Below are 21,272 nucleotides of genomic sequence, written 5' to 3' on the forward strand. Positions count from 1 at the left end.
TTTCTTTCTTTCTTTCTTTCTTTCTTTCTTTCTTTCTTTCTTTCTTTCTTTTCTTTTCTTTTCTTTCTTTCTTTTTCTTTCTTCTTTTTTTCTTTCTTTTGCATGTAGCTGTCCTGTTTTCCCATCACCATTTGTTAAAGAGACTGTTTTTTCCCATTGGATATTCTTTCCTGCTTTGTTGAAGATTAATTGACCACATAATTGTGGGTATATTTCTGGATTTTCTATTCTGTTCTATTGATCTATGTATCTATTTTTGTGCCAGTACCATACTACTTCGATTTTTACAGTTTTGTAATATAACTTGAAGTCTGGAATTGTGATGCCTCCAGCTTTGCTTTTTTTTTTTTTTTCAAGATTGTTTTTGCTATTCAGGGTCTTTTGAGGTTCCATACAAATTTTAAATTTATTTGTTCTAGTTCTGTGAAAAATAGTATTTGTATTTTGATAAGGATTGCAATAAATCTGTAGATTACTTTGGATAGTATGGACATTTTAACAGTATTTGTTCTTCCTATCCATGAGCATGGAATGTCTTTCCATTTCTTTGTCGTCTTTATTTTATCAGTGTATTATAGTTTTTAGAGTATAGTTCTTTTACTTCTTGGTTAAGTTTATTCCTAAGTACTTTATTATATTTGTTGTAATTTTAAATGGGATTGTTTTCTTAATTTCTCTTTCTGCAGCTTTATTATTAGCATACAGAAATGCAACAGATTTATGTATATTGATTTTGTATCCTGAGACTTCACTGGATTCATTTATCAGTTCTAGTAGCTTTTGTTGGAATATTCAGAATTTTCTACATAAAGTATCAAGTCATCTGAGACTAGTGATAGTTTTACTTCTTCTTCACCAATTTTGGTGCCTTTATTTATTTTCCTTGTCTGATCCTTGTGGCTAGGATATCCAGTACTATGTTAAATAAAAGTGGTGACAGTGGACATCCTTGTCTTTTTCTGACCTTAAGGGAAAAGCTTTCAGTTTTTCCCTATTGAGTATGATGTTAATTGTGGGTTTTTCACATAAGACCTTTATAATGCTAGGTATGTTCCCTCTAAATCCACTTTGTTGAGGGTTTTTTTATGAATGGATGTTGTACTTTGTCAAATGCTTTTTCTGCATCGATTGAAAATGACCATATGATTTTTATCCTGTCTCTTATTAATGTGATGTATCATGTTGACTGATTTGCAAATATTAAATCACCCTTGCAATGTGGGAATAAATCCCACTTGATCATCCTGAATGATTTTTTAAAAATATTATTGGATTCAATTTGCTAGTATTTTGTCGAGATTTTTGCATCTAGATTCATCAGAGAGATTGGCCTGTAGTTCTCTTTTTTGGTAGTTAGTGTCTTTATCTGGTTTTGGTATAAGGGTAATGTTGGACTCATAGAATGAATTTGGAAGTTTTCCTTCCTCTTCTATTTTTTGGAGTAGTTTGAGAAGCACAGATATTAACTCATCTTTAAATGTTTGGTAGAATTCCTCTGTGAAGCTGTCGGGTCCTAATCTTTTGTTTGTTGGCCGTTGATTACTGATTTAATGAACTTGCTAGTAATTGCTCTGTTCAAATTTTCTGTTTCTTCTGCTTCAGTTTTGGTAGTTTATATTTCAAGAATTTATTCATTTATTCTAGGTTGTTCAATTTCTCATAATATTTCATTATTTTTCATAATATTCTCCTAAAATTGTATTTCTGTGATGTTGGTTGTTATTTCTCCTCTCTCATTTGCAGTTTTGTTCATTTGAGTCCTTTCTCTTTTTTCTTGATTAGTCTAGCAAGAGGATTATCAATTTTGTTGATGTTTTTCAAAGAACCAATTTCCTGGTTTTAGTGCTCTATTATTCTCTTAGTTTCTATGTATTTATTTCTGCTTTAATCTTTATTTCCCTTCCTTCTGCTGGTTTGGGGTTTTGATTGTTATTTTCTTGCGCCCTTAGGTGTAAGTTTAGGTTGTTTATTTGATACTTTTCTTGCTTCTGAGGTAGGCCTCCATTGCTATAAACTTCCCTCTTAGAACTGCTTTTGTTTCATCCTAGAGATTTTGGACTGTTGTGTTTTCATTTTCAGTTGTTTTCATATAATTTTTCATTTCTTCTTTGATTTCTTGGTTGACCCATTCATTGTTTAATAGCATGTTCTTTAACCTCCTTGTATTAGTGTTCTTTTCAGATTTTTCTTCTGGTCGATTTCTAGTTTCATAGCATTGTGGTCAGAAAAGTTGCATAGTATGACTTTGATCATTTTGGATTTGTTAAGACTTGTCTTGTGGCCTAATATGTGATGTGTTCTACAGAATGTTCCATGTACACTTGAATATAATGTGTATTCTGGTGTTTTAGCATTTATTTTAAAGTCTATTTTGTTTTAAATCTATTTTTTCCAATGTAAGTATTGCTACCCCAGCTTTATTTTGATAACCATTTGCATGATCAATGTTTCCCCCTCCCTTTACTATTTTTTTTTTTTTAAGATTTTATTTATTTATTTGAGAGAGAGAGAATGAGAGACAGAGAGCATGAGAGGGAGGAGGGTCAGAGGGAGAAGCAGACTCCCTGCTGAGCAGGGAGCCCGATGCGGGACTTGATCCCAGGACTCCAGGATCATGACCTGAGCCCAAGGCAGTCACTTAATCAACTGAGCCACCCAGGAGCCCCATCCATCCCTTTACTTTCAATCTACAGCTGTCTTTAGGTCTGAAATGAGTCTCTTGTAGGCAACACATAATGGGTCTTGTTTTTTTTTGTTTGTTTTTGTTTTTTTGTCAACTCTGTTAAAAAGGAATATTTAGTCCATTTACATTCAAAGTAATGATTGATAGATATGTATTTATTGCCATTTTGTTACTTGTTTTGTGGTTGTTTCTGTAGTTTTTCTCTGATCCTTTCTTCTTTTGCTCTCTTTCATGGTTTGCTGGTTTTCTTTCATGATATACTTGAATTATTTTCTCTTTATTCTTTGCTTATCTATTACTGACTTTGATTTGTGGTTACCATTTGGTTTGTATGTTAACATCTTCTGTATACAGCACTCTATATTAAGTTGATGGTTGCTTCAGTTTGAACCCATTCTTTATTCCCTCCCCAGATATTTTAGGTATATGGTATCGTATTTTACATCCTTTTATTTTGTGAATCCCTTGACTGATTTTTACAGATATACTTATTTTTAATACTCTCATTTATGGTCTTTCCTTTCCATTCAAAGAGTCCTCTTGAATATTTCTTGTAGGGCTGGTGAAGTGGTCATGAACTCCTTTACTTTTTGTTTGTTTAGGAAACTCTTTATTTCTCCTTCTATTCTGAATGATAGCTTTGTTGGCTAGAATGTTTTTGGCTGCATATTTTTCCCTTTTAGCACTTGGAATATATCATGCAACTCCTTTTTGGCCTGCAAAGTTTCTGCTGAAAAATCCACTGATAGCCTTATGATGTTTCCCTTGAATGGAACTGTCCTCTTTTTCTCTTTATTCTTTTAAGATTTTTTTTTATCACTACTTTTTGCCATTTTAGTTACTATGTATCTTAGTGTGGACCTCATTGGGTTGATATTTTGGGGATCTGTGTGCCTCTTTTATCCAGATATTATTTCCTTCCCCAGATTAGGGAAGTATTCAGCTATTTTTCTTCAAATAAATTTTCTGCCCCCTATTCTCTGTCTTCTTCTGGGAACCCTATAATGTGAATGTTACTATGCTTGATGGGTCACTTAGTTCCCCAAGACTATTCTCAATTTGTGTAATTTTTTCCCCCTCTCATTTGCTTGGCTTGGTTCCTTTCTGTTACTCTATCTTCCAAGTTATTAATTTGTTTCTCTGCTTCATCAAGCCTGCTATTTATTTCATCAACTGTATTTTTTATTTCATTTATTGTATTCTTCATCTCTAGTTGATTCTTTTTTATCTCTTTGGTAAGGGTCTCACTAACATCCTCCACTCTTTTCTCATGTCCAGTGAGTGTCTTTATGATCATTACTTTAAATTCTCTATCAGACATATTACTTATATCCGTTTCACTTAGGTCTCCTGCTGTGGTTGGTCCTGTTCTTTCATTTGGAATATATTTTTCTGTCTCCTTATTTTTTCTAACTCTTTGTGTCTGTTTCTCTGTATTAGGAAAGTCAGCTACATCTCCTGCTCTTGAAGGTAATGACCTTATGAAGAAGATGTCCTGAAATGCCCTGCAGTGCTGTGTTGCCTATTCCCCAGGACTTGGCACTTCAGGGAATGTCTCCTGTGTGTGTTGTGTTGCCTTGTTGTGTTGCCTCTTTTCCCTTTAGTTTAGTTCATTTCAGTTGTCTGCAGAGGCTCTCTGTGCCTGTTGTGGGCATGTTTGCTCCCCGCCAGTTGTGGGGTGCATTTTAACAGAGTACACACTAGTCTGCTTGCTAATTGAGACCTGGAGCCCCTGCTGTAGGGACCAGCCAGCCTAAGCCAACATGCAAAGGGCATGTGGGTGGGTCCTGCACTTTTAACAAGATATACCTTAGACTTCTGCAGAGTCTGCTGCAGCCATTGCCACTGCCAAGACCAACTCACTGCAAAAGGCATGGGTCAAGAGACATGGTGCTGGCAAGGTTTGCACAAGTATTCTGGGGAAAGAGGCCCATAGTGCTGGGACTGAGGTGTGCATGACTGGAAAGGGTGAATTCACAGAAGCGTTGAGTTGGGGGTGTTGGTGCAAGTGAGTTAGGTAATGAGTGTTGGCACTGTGTGGTTCCTGCAGGTGGCTGGCTGTTGTTTATGATTGTGGGCAGGGGAGGGAAATGGCACCTGCTAGCTCCTTGGTTCCTGGAGAGGCCTCCCATAATCCCTGTCTCTCCAGGCCATGTTCTGTGATCACTGTCCTTCCTGTTTGTCCCTAGTGTTTTTCAAACTGCTGATTCTATGCTGTATCTGCTCAGGTTGCTTGTTCTGCTGCCTCTTTAAGGGTGGGGACTCAGCTTCCTAACACCCTCAGGGTTCTCTCAAAGCCCAGTAGGCTGATTTTAAGAATCCCGTTAGGTATAAGAACTCATGAAATTCAGCCCCTCTTGCTTTTAAAGCCAAATGTTATGGGGGTTCATCTTCCCCATGCAGGGTCCCTGATGTGATCATCTATTTCTTGTCCTTCACTATACTCCCTGCTTCCTACTGTCCAGGAATAGCCATGGTCCCTTTAGATCTCAAATTATATTTCTGCCTTTTGATGTGGCCTCTTCTCTACCTTGGTTGTGGGGTTCATTCTGCCAGTTTTCAGGTCTTTTTTTTCTGAGCTATGTAAGCTGATGTGAGTGTTCTCTAGTTGTATTCATAGGAGGAGGCAAGCAGGCAAGCTTAGGGTCCTCCTACTCTGTCATCTTCCCAGCCTGCCTTAATTCAGTGTTTTCAGGAGTTTTCCATGTCATACCATAAGTCAGTTCTTAATTCCTTTGTATTTTCACATAATATTCCACTGTATGGCTGTATCACATATTTTCATCCTTTCATCAGTTGATGGACATATGAGCTGTTGCCACATTTGGCTATTATGAGTAATACTGCTATGAAAATTCATGCATAATTTTTGGCAGGGACATATCTTTTCAGTTCTCTTCTGCTATAGCAAAGAATGAAATTGCTGGGTTATACGGCAACTCCATATTTAAGAATTTACATGTTTTCCAAAGTGATTGTAGCATTTTATATTCCAGCAAAGTATAAGGGTTCCAATTTCTGTGTAGGTTCAACAACTCTTGTTATTGCCTGTCTTTTTTTTTTTTTTTTAATAGCTATCCTAATGGATCTAGTGTTGGTGTTTTATTGTGGTTTTAATTTGCAATTTCCCGATGTCTAATTATATTGAACATCTTTTCATGTCTTTCTTTGCCATTATATGTATTCTTTGAAGAAATGTCTATTCAAATCATTTACCTACTTTTAATGTGAATATTTGTCTTTTTATTATTGAGTTGTAGGTTATTTATACATTATGGATAAAAATCCCTTATCAGACATATGATTTGTAAGTTTTTTCTCCCCTGCTTTGGGTGGAAAAGTCTTGTTTAAAGCAATATTATTCCTAAGATTTGTGAGATCATTATGAGCTACCCCAATATTTTTATCTGACTCTATTTTCAAATAATCTCTTCAGTCATTGATAATCTGAGAACTTTTTGAAGAACTATTTTATTTTTTTGGACAAACAGCAATATTTTTGATAGTCAACTTCAGTTTTTCTTTCAAAGAAATAATTGGCATGCTTTATCCATTTCATAAAAATTCCATTTATAGGTGGTGATTACAATGCAGAAGTTACTAGTATCAATTTCAATATTATTACATTCATATTCCACTTGTCAGAAAGCTATTGATCTAGACTGCGAATTCTTGAAATAGACGTTTTGATTTATTTATTGTTTTCTTTCCCTTTTAAAAGCTATAAATATATAGAAGAAAGCTTTTGCAAAAATTTGATGTAGCATAGGCCTCTCCAGGTCTAGAAAAGTTCTGTTCAGTAAGCATCTTCAGCAAAAATTGAATTATTGCCTTGTTATTATCAACATCAGAATATAAGTGATTTATATTTCAGATCTCTATTGTACATTTATTTCAGTACTTTAAAAGATCACTGAAGGATTGCCCTTCCTCGATTTCACTGCTATCTTTGACTTTAATCCTGTTCAACCAACCTGCACCCTTGAAACTGGTAAATGATAAATCTGTTCCCACTGGGAAGGATGGTGATGATTGAGAAACATGAAATAATGGGAGAGTCTGGGACATCTTTTTTTTTTTTTTTTTAATTTTATTTTACTATGTTATGTTAGTCACCATTCATTACATCATTAGTTTTTGATGTAGTGTTTCATGATTCATTGTTTGCATATAACACCCAGTGCTCCATTCAATATGTGCCCTCCTTAATACCTATCACTGAGCTAACCCATTCACCCACCTTCCTCCCCTCTAAAACCCTCAGTTTGTTTCTCAGAGTCCATAGTCTCTCATGGTTCGTCTCTCCCTCCGATTTCCCCCGCTTCATTTTTCCCTTCCTACTATCTTTTTCTTCTTCTTTTTTTAACATACAGTGTTTTATTTGTTTCAGAGGTACAGGTGTGTGAGCCATCAGTCTTAACAATTCACAGTGCTCAACATAGCACATACCCTCCCCAATGTCTATCACCCAGCCACCCCATCCCTTCCACCCCCCACCACTCTAGCAACCCTCAGTTTGTTTCCTGAGATTAAGCATTCCTCATATCCTGCCTTCGGCTCAGGTCATGATCCCAGGGTCCTGGGATTGAGCCCCACATTGGGCTCCCTGCTCAGCGGTAAGCCTTCTTCTCCCTCTCCCACTCCCCCTGCTTGTGTTCCTGCTCTCGCTATCTCTGTCTCTGTCAAATAAATAAATAAAATCTTAAAAAAAAAAAGGATTCCTCATATCAATGAGATCATACGATACTTGTCTTTCTCTGATTGACTTATTTCACTTAGCATAATACCCTCTAGTTCCATCCACATCATTGCAAATGGCAAGATTTCGTTTTGTTGTTGTTTTTTTTGATTGCTGCATAATATTTCATTTTATATATATACCACATCTTCTTTATCCATTCATCTGTTGATGGACATCTTGGCTCTTTCCATAGTTTGGCTATTTTGGACATTGCTGCTGTAAACATTGGGGTGCATGTACCCCTTCGGATCATTACTTTTGTATCTCTGGGGTAAATACCTAGAAGTGCAATTGCTGGGTCATAGGGTATCTCTATTTTCAACTTTTTGAGGAACCTCCATACTGTTTTCCAGAGTGGCTGCACCAGCTTGCATTCCCACCAACAGTGTAGAAGGGTTCCCCTTTCTCTGTGTCCCCGCCAACATCTGTCGTTTCCTGACTTGTTAATTTTAGCCATTCTGACTGGTGTGAGATGGTATCTCATTGAGGTTTGGATTTGGATTTCCCTGATGCTGAGCGATGTTAAGCACTTTTTCATGTCTGTTGGCCATTTGGATGTCTTCTTTGCAGAAATGTCTGTTCATGTCTTCTGCCCATTTCTTGATTGGGTTATTTGTTCTTTGGGTGTTGAGTTTGATAAGTTCTTTATAGATTTTGGATACTTTATCTGATATGTCATTTACCAAATACCTTCTCTCATTCTGTCAGTTGTCTTTTGTTTTGTTGACTTTTTCCTTTGCTGTGAAAAAGCTTTTTATCTTGATGAAGTCCCAATAGTTCATTTTTGCCCTTGCTTCTCTTGCCTTTGGCAATGTTTCTAGGAAGAAGTTGCTGCGGCTGAGGTCGAAGAGGTTGCTGCCTGTGTTCTTTAGGATTCTGATGGATTCCTGTCTCACATTTAGGTTTTTCATCCATTTTGAGTCTACTTTTGTGTGTGGGGTAAGGAAATGGTCCAGTTCCATTCTTCTGCATGTGGCTGTCCAGTTTTCCCAACACCATTTGTTGAAGAGACTTTGTTTTTTCCATTGGACATTCTTTCCTGCTTTCTCAAAGATTAGTTGACCATAGAGTTGAGGGTCCATTTCTGGGCTCTCTATTCTGTTCCATTGATCTATGTGCCTGTTTTTGTGCCAGTACCATACTGTCTTGATGATGACAGCTTTGTAATAGATCTTGAAGTCTGGAATTGTGATGCCACCAGCTTTGCTTTGCTTTTTCAACATTGTGCTAGGTATTCGGGGTCTTTTCTGGTTCCATGCAAATTTTAGGATTATTTGTTCCATTTCTTTGAAAAAAGTGGATGGTATTTTGATAGGGATTGCATTAAATGTGTAGATTGCTCTAGGTAGCATTGACATCTTCACAATATTTGTTCTTCCAATCCATGAGCATGGAACATTTTCCATTTCTTTATGTCTTCCTCAATTTCTTTCATGAGTATTTTATAGTTTTCTGAGTACAGATTCTTTGCCTCTTTGGTTAGACTTATTCCTAGGTATCTTACGGTTTTGGGTGCAATTGTAAATGGGATCGACTCCTTAATTTCTCTTTCTTCTGTCTTGTTGTTGGTGTATAGGAATGCCACTGATTTCTGTGCATTGATTTTATATCCTACCACTTTACTGAATTCCTGTATGAGTTCTAACAGTTTTGGGGTGGAGTCTTTTGGGTTTTCCACATAAAGTATCATATCATCTGCAAAGAGTGAGAGTTTGACTTCTTCTTTGCCAATTCGGATGCCTTTTATTCCTTTTTGTTGTCTGATGGCTGTGACCAGGACTTCTAGTACTATGTTGAATAGCAGAGTGGATATCCCTGCTGTGTTCCTGACTTTAGGAGAAAAGCTCTTAGTTTTTCCACATTGAGAATGATATTCGTTGTAGGTTTTTCATAGATGGCTTTTATGATATTTAGATATGTACCCTCTGTCCCTACACTCTGAAGAGTTTTAATCAAGAAAGGATGCTATACTTTTTCAAATGCTTTTTCTGTATCTATTGAGATATCATATGATTCTTGTTATTTCTTTTATTAATGTATTGAATCACATTGATTGATTTGCAGATGTTGAACCAACCTTTCAGCCCAGGGATAAATCCCACTTTGTCGTGGTGAATAATCCTTTTAATTTACTGTTGTATCCTATTGGGTAGTATTTTGGTGAGAATTTGTGCATCCATGTTCATCAAGGATATTGGTCTGTAATTCTCCATTTTGATGGGGTCTTTGTCTGGTTTGGGGATCAAGGTAATGGTGGCCTCATAAAACGAGTTTGGAAGTTTTCCTTCCATTTCTATTTTTTGGAACCGTTTCAGAAGAATAGGTATTAATTCTTCTTTAAATGTTTGGTAGAATTCCCCTGGGAAGCCATCTGGCCCTGGGCTCTTGTTTATTGGGAGATTTTTGATTACTGCTTCAATTTCCTTAGTGGTTATGGGTCTGTTCAGGTTTTCTATTTCTTCCTTGTTCAGTTTTGGTAGTTGATACATCTCTAGGAATGCACCCATTTCTTCCAGGTTATCTAATTTGCTGGCATATAGTTGCTTATAATATGTTCTTATAATTGTATTTCTTCGGTGTTAGTTGTGATCTCTCCTCTTTCATTCATGATTTTATTTATTTGGGTCATTTCTCTTTTCTTTTTGGTAAGTCTGGCCAGGGGTTTATCAATCTTGTTAATTCTTTCAAAGAACCAGCTCCTTTTTTCATTGATCTATTCTACTATTCTTTTGGTTTCTATATCCTTGATTTCTGCTCTGATCTTTATTATTTCTCTTCTCCTGCTGGGTTTAGGTTTTATTTGCTGTTCTTTCTCCAGCTCCTTTAGGTGTAGGGTTAGGTTGTGTATTTGAGACCTTTCTTGTTTCTAGAGAAAGGCTGTATTGCTATATACTTTCCTCTTAGGACTGCCTTTGCTGTATCCCAAAGATTTTGGACAGTTGTGTTTTTATTTTCATTGGTTTCCATGAATTTTTTAAATTCTTCTTTAATTTCCTGGTTGACCCATTGATTCTTTAGTAGGATGCTCTTTAGCCTCCATGTATTTGAGTTCTTTCCGACTTTCCTCTTGTGATTGAGTTCTAGTTTCAAAGCATTGTGGTCTGAAAATAGGCAGGGAATGATCCCAATCTTTTGGTACCAGTTGAGACCTGATTTGTGACCTAGGATGTGATCTATTCTGGAGAATGTCCAATGGGCACTAGAGAAGAATGTGTATTCTGTTGCTTTAGGATGGAATGTTCTGAATATATCTGAAGTCCATTTGGTCCAGTGTGTCATTTAAAGCCTTTATTTTCTTGTTGATCTTTTGCTCGGATGATCTGTCCATTTCAGTGAGGAGGGTGTTAAAGTCCCCTACTGGTATTGTATTGTTGTCAATGTGTTTCTTTGATTTTGTTATTAGTTGGGTTATATAATTGGCTGTTCCCATGTTAGGGGCATAGATATTTACAATTGTTAGATTTTGTTGAATAGACCCTTTAAGTGTGATATAGTGTCCTTCCTCATCTCTTATTATAGTCTTTGTTTTAAAATCTAATTTATTTGATATAAGGATTGCCACCCCAGCTTTCTTTGATGTCCATTAGCATGGTAAATGATTTTCCACCCCCTCACTTTCCATCTGGAGGTTCCTTTGGGTCTAAAATGAGTCTCTTGCAGGCAGCATACTGATGGGTCTTGTTTTTTTCATCCAATCTGATAGCCTGTGTCTTTTGATTGGGGCATTTAGCCCATTTACATTCAGGGTAACTATTGAAAGATAGGAATTTTGTGCCATTGTATTATCTGTAAGGTGACTGTTACTGTATATTATCTCTGTTCCTTTCTGGTCTGTGTTACTTTTCGGCTCTCTCTTTGCTTAGAGGACCCCTTTCAATATTTCTTGTAGGGTTGGTTTGGTGTTTGCAAATTCTTTTAGGTTTATTTATCCTGGAAGCTTTTTATCTCTCCTTCTATTTTCAATGGCAGCCGATCCTGATATAGTATTCTTGGCTGCATATTTTTCTTGTTTAGTGCTCTGACTATATCATGCCAGTCCTTTCTGTCTTGCCAGGTCTCTGTGGATAGATCTGCTGCCAATCTAATGTTTCTACTGTTGTAGGTTACAGACCTCTTGCCCCAAGCTGCTTTCAGGATTTTCTCTTTGTCTCTGGAATTTGTAAATTTTACTATTAGATGTTGAGGTGTTGACCTGTTTTTATTGATTTTGACGGGGGTTCTCTGTGCCTCCTGGATTATGATGCCTGTTTCCTTCTTCAAATTAGGGAAGTTCTCTTCTATAATTTGCTCCAATATACCTCTGCCCCTCTCTTTCTTCTTCTGGGTCTCAATTATTCTAATATTGTTTCATCTTATGGTATCACTTATCTCTCGAATTCTGCCCTCATGATCCAGTAGTTGTTTATCTCTCTTTTTCTCAGCTTCTTTATTCTCCATCATTTGGTCTTCTATATGACTAATTCTGTCTTCTGCCTCATTTATTCTAGGAGTTAGAGCCTCCATTTTTGATCGCACCTCATTAATGGCCTTTTTGATTTCGACTTGGTTAGTTTTTAGTTCTTTTATTTCTCCAGAAAGGGTTTCTCTAGTATCTTCCATCGTTTTTTCAAGCCCAGCTAGTATTTTTATAATCATCATTCTGAACTCTAGTTCTGACATCTTACTAATGTCCATATTGATTAGGTCCCTGGCAGTCGGTACTGCCTCTTGTTCTTTTTTTTGAGGTGATTTTTTAGGTCTTGTCATTTTGTCCAGAGGAGAAAAGATGAATGAGAGAACAAAATGCTAATGGGGTAACAATGATCCCAGAAAAATATACACTAAACAATTTAGAAAAGACCTGAAACTGGGAGGAAAAGAAAGGGAAAGAAAGAAAAAAAAAGAAAATGATCAAGTATGATCAGGCTTCTGAAGAGATCAGTGTCACACACTGGATTTTGGGCATATTTTGGTCTGTTAGAAGACACTGCCTCCCAAAATTTAAAAGAAGAAAAACGTATATGTAGAAAAATAAGGGTAAATACGAAGAAGGGATGGAATATGACTGTAAATATGAAAGTTATAAAAGATTTTATAAAAGGATTTGATAAGAAGTTGGTTGAAAAAAGAAAGAAGAGAAATTAAAAAAAAAGAAGGGAGAAAATGTGATCAGGCAGGAGACTAGAACAGAGCCATACACTAGAGATTTAGGGTGTATTTTGGTTTCTTAGAAGAACCTGTATCCCAAAATTTTAAAGAGAGAGCAACATACATATATATATATATATATATATATACAAAAAATAAGGTTAACTACAATGAAGGAATAGAATATGAGTCTAAAAATGAAAAATAAAAAAAAGATTTTTAAAAAAGGGACTGATAAGATGTTGGTTGAAAAAGGGTAAAAGAAAAATTCAACTAAAAAAATAGAAAAAGAAAAAATAAAGAAAATTAAAAAAAATTAACTTTGAAAGACTAAAAAATCTTGGGGGAAAAAAGGCATGAATTCTATGTGTTGTATTCCCCTAGTGCTGGAATTCTGCCATTCTCATTGATCAGTAAACTTGGTCTTGGCTGGCTCTTCTTGGGGATCTTCTGGGGCCTGTTGCAGTGGTTCTTAAATGTCTTTGCTGGAGGCAGAATTCTACCACCCTTGCCATGGGCCAGGCTAAGTAATCTGCTCAGGTTTGCTCTTGGTAGCTTTTGTTCCCTGCAAGCTTTCCGTACAGGTTTGGAGGACAAGAGTGAAAATGGCGGCCTCCCATGGGGTGCCTGGGTAGCTTAGTCATTAAATGTCTGCCTTCAGCTCAGGTCATGATCCCAGGGTCCTGGGATCGAGCCCTGCGTCTGGCTCCCTGCTCCATGGGGAGCCTGCTTCTCCCTCTCCCACTCCCAGTGCTTGTGTTCCCTCTTGCTGTGTCTCTCTCTGTCAAATAAGTGAATAAAATCTAAAAAAAAAAAAAAGAAAAGAAAGAAAATGGCAGCCTCCACCCCAGAGGAGCTGAGAACTCAGGGTCCCACTCCTCAGTGAGCCCCCAGAGAAAACGAGTCAATCACGCCTGTCTCCCCGGTCTCCGGCCCTACTCCATCCTCGCCCAGCCTGTGACTGAGTGTTTCTATCTCTGGCATACGACCCCATGTGGAGTCTCTAAACCCAGTAGATTCCTGTGGTTTGCTCCCGTGCTGCTTCTCCCGGGGGAGGTAAGGGAGTCTCCCCGGCTCTGCCACTTGTGTCCCTGCTCGAAGTACTGTGGCCTGACTGTGCCACAGATCACAGTTTATGGCAGCACCAAGCTGAGAGCCCACTCCTCGGCTCTGTCTTTGCAGCCAACTTCCCTGCTCTGATCCCTGGGATCTCTGCCACACTCAGGTACCCCTGGTCTTTCTGTTACCCCGAGGGTCCTGAGACCGCACTGTCCCAGTGAGGGTTCCACCTGCTGCTTAGCCATTGGAGTGATGTCCTTCAGTGAAGTGGACTTCTAAAAGTTCCAATTTTGTGCTCTGCTGCTCTATCACTTGCTGGTAGCTGGCTGACGGAGGCTCCCTCCTCCTGCAGTCTATCTTCCCAAATATCGCCTCAGATTCACTTCTCCACACATCCTACCTTCCAGAAAGTGGTCGCTTTTCTGTTCAGAGAGTAGCTGCTATTCTTTTCTTCGATCTCCTGTTGAGTTTGTAGGTGTTCAGAATGGTTTGATACCTATCTAGTTGAATTCCTGGGACCAGACGAAATTTAGGTCTCCTACTCCTCCACCATCTTGCTCCTCTGAAGCTGGGACATCTTGATAGTTTTAGGGTGTGCTTCAGAGAGTGGGTTAGAGAAAGGAATAAGAAAGACAAGGAAAGAAAAGAGATTGGCAAAAGAACAAAGAAGAGGTAAATTATTTGAGATACTCAAGTCAAACAAATCCACCATGATGAACCAAAATTTATGACTTACAGGTCAGAAAATTACGTACCATAAATTATCAAAGAAAATTTCTTTGAAGCCTCAATAAAATGATAAAATAACATGTTTTCACGCATTTACACCATTACACTTTTACATCAAATAGTGCTAAAGAAAAGAAAGTATATTTTATGTAGGTCTTATTTATTAGGAAAGTTCAAGGGTCACTTGTGGATCACAAACTAATTTTGATCAAAAGGAAAAATTAACCTCAGCAAAATAGATCACTCTTCATTAATGTTTGCAGGTTACTTAGTGTATAATCAAACTTTGCAAATTTGATAAAAAATTTTATAAACAATTAGAATAGAAGGTATTTCCTACTTTTAGGGTATAAAATATTTATATCAATGATTTTTTAAAAATTAGTATCTATTGTTCCTGTTAATAGTACATCTAGAAATATTCACGATCATTAGTTATAAGATACTTTCATTCAGCTCCTAAGAAAGCCTTAAATTAATTAATAAATAACTGTCTCCTTAAGTCATCTGGTATTTATAGTGGTTGAAGAAAATAGTAATGTATATAATTTTATTAAAGGATTTGATAAATGCAGCTAAAAAGCTGATTTGATTGACTTGATTTGCAACACATTGTGTAAATATGTATGATTTGGAGAAGTTGAATAATTTATCATTACTTCACTTTATTAGAGTATTAAACTCAGCCAGTTATTAGCTTCAAACTTCATTAATAAATTTGTATATACATGCATATTTCAAATAAATAAATAAATAAACAAATAAATATAGGATGGTTCATAATTTCCCACCTATTTGTCCTACCTGGTTTTCTGGTATATCTTTTGCCATTGATTTTTGCATCATTTATCTAGTTCATCAATCTATAAACTGGAGACCATAATTGACTCTTCCTATGTATTCCATCCCAGTTCTGACAAATTTCCTTTTTTAATAAGTCTAGAATATTTTCATTTATATCCTTTTCCACTAACTCCATTTTAATCAGAATTATTCTCACCATTCCTTTAGGTAAATGCAATCAATTAATAGTCACCAGCATCCATACCTCCTTCCTCAACCCATTCACTCCATTTTTGAAATTAATTTTCAAAATGTAAATCTGATCTTGTCACCTATCTCATTCCTTCACTGGTTTAATATTTTCCTTAGAATATAGTCCTAACTCATTAACCTCACTTTTAAAGCCCAACCATTGTCTCCTTTCCCTTGTCTTTCTTGCCATCCTTGTTTATGTGTGTTTCTTTTAGTTTCTCCAAAATGTGAGGATACCTTCAGTGTTGGATAGTATTGGGTTCACTCTGCCTGGAGCACTCTTCTCTTTCCTCATTACATAGTTAAATCTCTCAGCTTCATATTTCATTTCTTCAAGAAAGCTTTTAATCAGCACCCACTACTGAGACTGATATACATATATCTCCACATTTGACACTTACTAGAGTTATAGTTTTCCATTGAACTATGAGGTGTTCTCTTTACCTTTTTTTTCCAAAGAAAAGAGAACATGCCTGTTTTGTATATCATACATTCTAATACCTACTGGTAGAGTGAACACGGTAGGGACTTACATATTTTGAATGAATGTGTACATTTTAGATTGGGTCTATGTTTAAATAGACCTGCACCTCATTTAATGTTTATTGTGTGTGTGTATGAGGTTTTTTTGCACACAAACATTCAACAAATTCAAACTCTGTGTACTTGTCAACTTCTTACCCTTACAATTTGCAATAGCATAATATATATACAATTCATCAGTTCCTTTTTTCATATTATTGAATGAAAACAAGAAATTCATTTTTCTTAGTTAATCTTGTAATCACATTTAATATCTATGGAACATGAATAAATTTCTATAATAAATCAAGACAGCTTTAGTTGTAAACATGAGTACTTAAGCGATTCCTTATCAGCAGTGTCATTAAAAAGGATTTCCAGAACATTCAAAATTACTGATTTCTTTATCAAAAATCTATGTAGAGGGGGAAAAAATCAATGCAATATGAAAGAACTAATAAGAATTTATTTTCACTTTCTTCGTCATGCATATGAGATATCAAAATTTTAAAGCCTAACTTATTTTCCAACAAACAGTAAGTACTAAATTGGAATATGTCAACTCTGTGTAATTTTTCTTCCAAATGAAATATTTTAAAATTCATTTTCAGCATACTCTTGTCTTCAGTTCCTTGATTTCTCTGTTACTTGATCACTTTTTCTTGTTCTTTCTTTTTTTTTTTTTTAAGATTTTATTTATTTATTTGATAGAGAGAGACACAGTGAAAGAGGGAACACAAGCAGAGGGAGTGGGCGAGGGAGAAGCAGGATTCCCGCCGAGCAGGGAGCCCGATGAGGGGCTCGATCACGGGGTCCTGGGATCAACCTGAGCCGAAGGCAGACGCCTAATGACTGAGCCACCCAAGTGCCCCTTTCTTGATCTTTCTTTATGAATTTTAAGAAAGCTACAAAGGATGGACTTTGCTTCTGTGTGTACTATATTTAAACTTTGCATCTTTGCCTTTTTAGCCAAGTAACCCTTGGTAATTTATTGTACCTCTCTGTTCTTCTTTGTTCATGTCAATGAAATGGAGGAAATAACAGTACCTACCAATAGAGTTATTAATAGCATTAAATAAATTAATACAGTAACAGTGCCTAGAACTAAGTAAACACTCAAGTCTTAGCATTTATTGCTATTTTTATTTCATTACATTGCTGAAGGAAATGGAAAATACAATAAGACAAAATAGAAGATATAATTAATAACTTTGCAAATAACTTTTTAACCAAGTTTAGGCTATTGCTCAGTATTGGGACTCATTCTTCATCAGAAATAACAATAATGAATGCAAAGTAGCATTAATATCTTATAAAATGCAAATAAACCATGGTTTTATTCTAAAAATACATTGAACTTTTTTTTTATTTTTATACCATTCTTATGAAAGCCAATCATTCGGGCGCCTGGGTGGCTCAGTTGGTTAAGCAACTGCCTTCGGCTCAGGTCATGATCCTGGAGTCCCGGGATCGAGTCCCATATCGGGCTCCTTGCTCGGCAGGGGGTCTGCTTCTCCCTCTGACCCTCCCCCCTCTAATGTGCTCTCTCTCTCTCAAATAAATAAATAAAATCTTTAAAAAAAAAAAAAAAGAAAGCCAATCATTCTTTGGTAATGAATAGGAAGGAGGCATAGGATTTGGAGATAAATAGGAAGAAAACATGGGTAAGTTGTTCAGAGTGCTACCTCTAAAATCAAGTGGCTTGGGTGAAGCATCCCATTTCTGCCACTTGCTAGGTGTAAGCTCTTGGCTTCTGCTTTCTCACCTGTAAATTATGAATAAACAGAGTTAATACTTTATACATTATTGTTAAGAAAGTATGTTCTTACATAAGCACAAAATAAATGTTCACTATTATTACAATTATTGTATATTAATGATGAAAACCACAAAATGGGAATCACAATAGACCACCAAAATATAATGGTTTTGATTTTAGTTGAAGTGTTTTTTCAAGTTCTAGGGATTCATCTAGTACAAACAGCTAAAGCAAACATGATAGATAAAATAATTCAGTTGTTAAGTATTCTTACCACAAAAACAAAAGGGTAAGAGGGAACATTTAAAGTGATGGATATGTCTATTACATTGATTGTCGTGATGGTTTCATTGTTGCATGCATATTACGAAACTCATCAAATTGTATACATTAAATATGTTCTTTTTTTGTAATTTATTATACCTTAATAAGCAGTTTAAAAAAGATTTCTCTGACTTGATTTACTTAAATAAATATAAAATTTCCATTTTAACCTGAGTGTGTATCTCCACATACTATGAATGTAGGAAAGAATAATTCCTTATTAGGGCATGCTTTTTTCTACTTTGGTAGGTTTAACTAAGGTAAAATTTTGAATTTTGAATGGAAGGCCTAATAGTTCTATGGAATACATTCCATGAATACGAATTGTCCACCATACATTTGAAAATAAGTGAGGCACCTGGGTAGCTCAGTCAGGTAAGCCTCCGACTCTTGATTTCAGCTCAGGTCATGATCTCAGGGTCATGAGATTGAGCCCCATGTGGAGCCCCAAGTTGAGCTCTGTGCTGGGTGTGGAGTCTGCTTAAGATTCTATCTCCCTCTCCCTCTGCCCCTTCCCTGCATACATGCTCTCTCTTTCTCAAAAAAGAAAGAAAGAAAGAAAGAAAGAAAGAAAGAAAGAAAGAAAAGAGAGAAAGAAAAGTAAATTGAGAAAATTACCTGGTGATAACTCAGTAAGTTAGTAAAAATGACATCAAAGGAACTAATAATGAACTGACTAAATTCTCCAAATGTGGACAGATAGTCGAATGAGTTTTGTGATTTTAGGAGAGATTTATATTAGCACTTTTGTAAGTTAGAGTTTGCAGGGAATAATCTTTAGTTGTTGAGAGATACTGACATTAACCTTGCTTTTCTAGAGATAATTTTTTTATTATTACAAAAAGTAGGATTAACATTGTCTGATCCTTGCTTTGAGACAAGTGCATTCTAGATGGACTATGGCATCCACACAGAGGGAACAGTCACACATGCATTGTCACTTAAAAATGACTACATTTGGGACACCTGGTTGGCTCAGTTGGTTAAACATCTGCCTTTGGCTCAGGTCATGATCCTGGGGTCCTGGGATTGAGTACCCACACCCGGCTCCCAGCTCAACAGGGAACCTGCTTCTCCCTCTGCCTGCCACTCTCCCTGCTTGTGTGCACTCTCTCTCTGTCAAATAAATAAACAAATAAAAATCTTAAAAAAAAAAAAAACGGACTACATTTGTTCCTACAGACCTGACCATTTGGGCCTGTTATTCAACATAAACACCTAGAGAACAGCATTTAAATAGCCCCCTAAAATGTACCAATACCTGTTACTTCTGGGGTTTGTTACCTATTTCCTATAAGGAAACTTGTCATCAGAATAAGGAGCAACAGGTCCAGACTAACAGGAAGAAATTATTTCCTAAAATATAATACTATTTGTCATAGCATTGCTGTGAAGTCAATTATTACCAAGTTAATTATTACCAAGCAGATGGAAAATTTGAAGTACAGAGAGGTTAATTGTCTAATGACACATATAGTTACTAGTTGAAGAGAAAAAAAAAAAAACCTCACTGGTTCTCATAACTAATAAATTAAAAGAGAACTACTGATTGCTTTCTTTATTTGACATATCTATTGCAATTAAATAACACTAGTTAGCACTATTCTTCCATTTTGCAAGACAAACATTTTTGAAATCCTTGTCATTTAGAAAATTGAGTGTTTGGTATTATTTGAAGATATAGCTTCCAGGAATCTCAGAACAAAATAGTCCCCAGCAAATTACTCTTCTCCTTGGGGTCACCAATAAGCTAGGGAAATAGTAGAATAGATTCAAAATACTCCTTTTACAGTTCTTCTTCAAGGGCCCTTTATCTTCCAGTACACAGTTCCAGAAGAAGCCTGATTGCTATGCATAGTGTATGCTTCAAGTTTAAGGGAAGCCTTATACCTACTCATAAATACAAAATGTAGTCCAAAAGGATAAATTTTTCCAAGGAAGGAAAGTTAACAGTATGACAAGGCAAGTCCAGACCAGCTCACTTACCCTTGCTACACTGAGGAGAAGAGAACAGTACTAGGTCACCCTGACTCTTCTAGATTTACTTACCATATAGACGAAAGGAAAGGAAAAGGAAGGGAAGGGCAGGGCAGGGCAGAAGAAAAAAAAAGAAAGAAGAGAGGAGAGAAATCACATGAGGTTGAATTATGCATTGAAAATTGAATGGGGGGGCTTATGTCTTTTAGTGACATAGGAAAAAAGTCCATTCATAAGGAAATCATGTTGTCTTAGGAGTCTCTAAAATCACCTGCAGGCTCAACAATCACCTGAAATCATAAGACTCAAAATACTCTTGCAACCATGGTTATATTTTATCACAGTGAAAGAATACAGATTAAAATCAGCAAAGGGAATAGGTAGAGGTAAATGGGTTGAAGGTCAGTAGAACCCAGAGGCAAGCTTTCCAGTGTCCTCTCCCAGGGGAGTCACATAGATATGCACTCAATTTTCTGTCAACTGTGTATGGCAAAATGTATGAAGTAATGCCAACCAAATAAGTTCTCCTGAGCCTTGTTGTCCAGGGTTTTTTAAGGGATTCACCCATGAAACTGACTGAAATTATTACAATTTATGTCTAAGTCTTCCCCTGCAAGTTGCATGCCAATAGATTCTAGAGTTCCAAAATAATTACATCGCACCTGTAGTCCTCTAGGTGGAGAGTATTCTTGATGCTTCCTGTTCTCCTATTTTCCCGGAATCCTCTATCCTTATATTTTCACTGAGTCTTTTCACATCCTACAGATTTGTCTCTCCCTTTTATACTGTAGTTATTGGTATACCAGATTTTTAAAATGATGAATATATATGTCAAGATGATTCCATTCTTCAGAGTTAATTTGCCCTGTTCATATTTCTTTATAACTCAATTTTTAAAAATATCCTCTTATTATTGATGCTAGAGAAACTGCTACAGTGTTTGAAGTTATTGAAGAAAAGCATATTAGTGACAAGCAGTGGCAAACACCAAAGTGAAGTTGTCAAATAGAAAGTCAAAAGCCAACAGTAAGTAAATAGAGACTGAGAAACAAAGTTATAACCAGCTTTAGATACATCCAAAAAAAGAAGAGACCAAAATCAAAGTGTTGAAAACAATGTCTTTGCTTTTGCTGTTAAAAATTCTATCATCTTCACACAAACATTCAATTAACAGCATGATGACAGCCGTTGAGGGGTATCTAAGTCTGGAAATAGAAACTGAGTTCTATGTGTTCAGTTTAATAAGACTTTCAGAGTTTTAAAATAATATTTCAAAGATAATATAGTTAACAGAAAAATCAAGTTATGCAAAAAGG

At 36.3% G+C, this 21,272-nt stretch overlaps 1 pseudogene; it reads left to right on the forward strand.

Annotated features, from left to right (window-relative positions):
* Window positions 1-20,952, forward strand: part of LOC118009648 — an 84,575-nt pseudogene extending 63,623 nt beyond the window's left edge.
* The last annotated feature ends 320 nt before the right edge of the window (window positions 20,953-21,272 follow it).

The sequence above is a fragment of the Mirounga leonina genome, unplaced genomic scaffold (genome assembly GCF_011800145.1).
Source record: "Mirounga leonina isolate KUSES-001 unplaced genomic scaffold, KU_Mleo_1.0 Mir_127, whole genome shotgun sequence".
Classification (NCBI taxonomy): Eukaryota; Metazoa; Chordata; class Mammalia; order Carnivora; family Phocidae; genus Mirounga; species Mirounga leonina.